Source organism: Asparagus officinalis, chromosome 2, assembly GCF_001876935.1.
Source record: "Asparagus officinalis chromosome 2, Aspof.V1, whole genome shotgun sequence".
NCBI lineage: Eukaryota > Viridiplantae > Streptophyta > Magnoliopsida > Asparagales > Asparagaceae > Asparagus > Asparagus officinalis.
Genome location: NC_033795.1, coordinates 15,764,644 through 15,769,679, shown reverse-complemented (window position 1 = coordinate 15,769,679; position 5,036 = coordinate 15,764,644). Strand labels below are relative to the sequence as shown.

The following is a 5,036-nucleotide window of genomic DNA, read 5'->3' as shown; positions in this document are numbered from 1 at the left end:
ACCAGTTCCCAAAGAGCCAGAGCTACCAGTTCACCATTACAATTTGGTGGCCAAGCAGTTCCCTTGTATCACATTCACTAAGGATGACATGCAAGTGAGAAACTCGAAGTATGATAGGTCTCTGTACTTCACCGGATACATCGGCTCTAACGTTATCAACCGGATCCAAGTCGATCCGGGTTTCGCTATCAGTATCATACCACTCCTATTGATGTATAGTTTCGGAATCCCTGCTAACAAGTTGTCTTCAACAGACACCATTATCTATGGATTCAATACCAGTGGGTCCAGACCATTGGGTAAAATCCGTGTGAAGTGCCAACTTGGGGATTTAAGGTCCGAGGTCGTGTGCTACGTGCTCGATGTGGAAACCTCCTATAACTTACTATTGGATCGATCCTGGATCCATAGTAATCTTATAGCCCCCTCCACTCTCCATCAGTGTTTAAAATATGTTGACACTAATAATAAGGTCAAGATGGTGGTCGCGGATAAGCAACCGTTTAAGGGGTTGGAAAACTACTTTACTGACTCCCTTATTTATGATGCTAAATCCGTTACTGAATCATTGGCATAAGGCACAGACAACGTAGAAGAAGCTAATACCGAAGTTAGGCTTGATTACAATGAAGGTTTTGTACTAAATGACATTATACCCTTTGTAGTCAGTCTTAACGATGGTGAATCATCAGATGGTAGTTGTAATTCACTACAACACCTGAAATCTACCATAGCGGCTGAAAAACGCTATGGTATTATTTCATAGCGTTTTAATCAACGCTGTGTCAGAACCCGCTATAGTAGGTCTGTTGCTTTACATAGCGTTTCCCCAAACGCTATCAAAAAGTTTCCAACCATAGCGTTTTTATATAGCTATAAAAGAGTATTCAATAGCGTTTCTATATTGCTATGACAAATATCTTTCATAGCGGTTGAAAAACGCTATTAGTTAGTTTTCATTCATAGCATTTCAACGCTGCTATTGTCTTACATTTGATAGCGTTTGAGTTACTACAATGGCGTTTCAGCGAATGTTGTCTTTCTTCTTTTAATAACATTTCATTAATTGTTTCCACTTCTTATAGCATTTCAGTTGTGCCTATAAACCTTTGAGGTTGAACTAGAAATAACTTCCAATTATGACAACCATAAAAGAAAATATTTCATTTAAAGGTTCAAACTGATACATAACCAAGTTGTAGTATACAAGAAGAGTCAACACAAATGTGCCAAAAAACAAATACTAGTCTTTGGATAATCCAACATGGAGTACAAGAAATTAACCATAGTACACAGAACAACAAAAATTAACTTTGCTGCATTACATATGACTTGGGAGACTCATCATCTTCAGAAATTGAGTACTAGTACTGCTGCAAAAACATAAATTAACAACACCAAAATTACAACTATAACAAACATGATAAAGTAAACACACACGATGTATAACTTACCAGCTTTTCAAAGCATAACAACTTTGTCTGACGGCCAAGCTATTGTCGTACCAACGGCATCTTCAATGCATTCTAACTCAGATGTCGGCCTCCAAAGAGATGCACTAGGGATCCTAGGGATATCAACCCAAACACGCATAGCATTAGGACCTAAAGGAACGAAGTGAACAACCTGGTTCGGATCACTTGAAGACCAATGTCCTTCAGCAACTATCTTTCCCGAGCCACCAATATCTAACAAGTTGCACTTTTTCTTTGAGTTGTTCACACTCTAGCAACAATGCAAAAACAGTGATATCAATTATAGAAAAGAAACTAGTCCAATTTATTATAGACTAGGGATCTAAGTGAAGGCATTGAAGGAGGAATATGATAAGATTCACTATGATGTTTACTTGTTTAGGGTTCATATCTGAAGCACAAAGGAAACCAGGAAACCTATTTGAAAGGCATGTTCGATAATAAGAGCTGCCTATAAATTAAATAATCAAACTTATAACAATTATTAAGCACAGAAAAAAGAGCTGCCAAAGAATATAAGATAAATATACTTATATAGAATAATTGGATTCAAAATGCACTTGATTTGAAGCACAAAGTATCACATTCTCATACATATGGAAAATGGCTGAAGATGCTAATTAACCTGCTCGTTACTAAATGTCCGAAGGACAATCAAATTGTCATGCTTCTTTCCCAGTCCATCCTTGACTTTATACCAAAGAATTCTATGTAAGCTTCATCCAGCACAACCAATACTGGAGCGCTAATAATCTTTAGGAGATCTTCATCACTGATTGTACTGTAAGAATGTGATAGCAATCAACTGATATCAGACAAGGTAGACCCATGCTCTAAGCAGAATCACAAAGAAAATGGCTGCAGTTTTGAATAAATAACAAGTAATCAACTATAACTAGAGCACCAGTATGAATAGCTCAACTTTTTTCTATAACAACATGCTAAAATATAATCACAGTTAGAAAAAAGGATGAGTTGTAGAATGGATTGGGAATTTACCTTCCATCTGGATTATTTGGAGATGTAAGGAAAATGCATTTTGGTTTTTCCAGTTTGACAACTTCAACAACGCAAGAAACGTCCAAAGAAAAATCTGATAATCTTGGAACTGCAACACAATGGAAACATATAGACTGTCAAAACTGGTAACAATTTAATTGGACCAGATGACCCTACTTTTTCTTTTTCTTTTAGTTTAGAAGAATGATGAAGCAAAAGTCCCATTGTGTTTCACTTTAAATCATTTCCTTTTTCTACAAAAGAAGAAGCAGGTTAAAAGGAAACCAACTAAGTACCTTTGATGACCAGTGCTCCATTCATAACTTCATCAAACTCGTACATAGTAAATGTTGGAGGACAGTCAAAAATCTTGTCACCAAGATGAAGCACACATCTGTGGAAGACCACTAAGATAAACATTAATATACTTGATGCATGATGTGCAGGATAGTAATGGAATATGGCTTAAATAGAATCAGGAGAATCCATGCTTTAATCTCATAATTAGATCAATAAGTTCATCTGCTCTACAACCAACAAGTATATAATCAGATTCAAGTCCTGAATTTTTTGCAAGAGCAGCATGCAATCAATGACTTTCAGGATCAGGGTAAACATAAGGAAATTTTAATGCCCACAAAGCTTCATTAACCTTTAAGATTTCAAAAAGAAATTTAGAAATTCTCATATTTTCTAACTCTATCCTCTTTGTGTGCGACAAAACACATTTATGTGTTAAAATGTAATATTGGAATTTGGTAGCTCCCAACAGAGAGATGGAGACCAACAAGGGCAGGTCCTGTAAGTATTCAAATTTCGGGAGCCAAAAATAAAAGCTACTAACACCACAATTATACACCTTTGATTCAAGAAATGATTTTATTAACATGTAGAATTAGTTGTAACCCAATATGCAAAGATTCAGACGTTCTTCATGAAAATTCAGAAGCTGGTCAATCTGTCAGTGCAGTATAAGATTTTACTATTACACTAAGCTTAGGCAAGAGTTAGTTATTCGTCAATCTGCTACTTGTTCTCACTATTTAAAAACTACAAACAACTAGCCTAGGAGATAATAAGCTTGTGAATGAGCTTTAGAGATATTCTCATTTCATATACCACACAAGTATGGGAAAGAAAAACAATCAAATTACTTAAATGATTATGCCGATGAATTTAAAAATGTCATACACGTTTTCTAGAAAGAAAAACAATCAAATTACTTAAATGATTATGCCGATGAATTTAAAAATGTCATACACGTTTTCTAATCCAAAAGGTCCAGGCCCCAATTATTGGTGTTTGCATCAAACATGACTCTTGTAAGAGCTAACTGCATAGTATTTGGGAATAGCGGGATGCACTGCCTGAACCTTGCCTGTGATTTATGATTACAATGTAAAATACTGGGATAAGATCAAATTTACTTCCTCCAAGTATAAAAGCAAACATACTGAAATGAAATAGATAATACATTTAGCTTTGGTATGAAAATACATATAACACAAAGAATGAATCACAAAAATGCAAAGTCATGCATAAATCAGCAGATTAGATCCTAGGAAAAGAGTGTGCATGCTTGAGATAAAGATTTCAAAGAGATTAAAAACCTAACCTTGCAATAGCAGAGAGAGAGCCATGATCATCCTTCACATTCATTAACTTTGCAAGGGAATAAACTGCAAACAGGAAGTATTGGATTAAAATTATGATTAACAATGTTTAGCACATATACATGGTTTTCTAATACTTCTTGTCGAGAATTAAACTAATACGCAATTATCATTCAAATACCTAACAGAAAAACAAAATTAAACTCTTACCCAGTTATCAAATTAAACTCAACAAGAATTTCAAAAGGAATTTCAAAGGAATAAGCCTCTTCAGATTGATCCCTGAGCTCCCAGTGCTCTGCCTCGAATCTTCAAATAAGAGGGGTTTCAGAGGTGGACGAGAGACGAGGAGGGGCTCCGGCGGGCTCCGGCGGTGGACGAAAGACGAGGCGGTGGACGAAGAGGAGGGTCGGGTTTGGAGGCGGCAGCGGCGGCGAGATGCTGCGATAGCAAGTCGGAGGCGGCACCGGCGATGACTCGGAGGTGGTAGCGACGAGTCGGAGGGATGTTAGGGTTTGGGTGAAAGAAAAGGAACGGGAACTGGGATTATTTGTTGATTCTCGATTTGGGGTTTTTAGAATGGTTTTCAACATGCGGTTTTAATTTTTGGTGTCCCGCTTAAAGATTTCAACGCGCTAGAACAAAAATAAAAGCGATCAATTATTGATAGCGTTTAAAATTTTTCAAAGGCTATCAAAAAATATGGTACATATAATCTATAGCATTTACAACATAAATGCTATCATTCAACGCTATAAAAAAACAGTTTTGTTGTAGTGATTGAAAACTTGCTGAATAAGCAATAAATAACAATTTAGAGTATTCACCTTGTCTTGATAATGTAATGCAGGGACTGTATGATAACCCTGACATACACATACCGCTTTGGTCATCTTATATGATGAAAAAGCATGTCCAAGACTTATTTGGAACAACCCTCGTCATTCCT

At 36.3% G+C, this 5,036-nt stretch overlaps 1 long non-coding RNA gene and 1 pseudogene across 1 annotated transcript; both read right to left on the bottom strand.

Moving 5' to 3' along the window:
• Window positions 1,228-3,166, bottom strand: LOC109829431 (annotated as a pseudogene).
• Window positions 3,828-4,385, bottom strand: LOC109829739. The gene is made up of 3 exons (XR_002244120.1): window positions 4,298-4,385; window positions 4,090-4,153; window positions 3,828-3,852 (listed from the first exon to the last, which is right to left on the bottom strand). It is a non-coding gene; the product is annotated as an uncharacterized LOC109829739 (long non-coding RNA).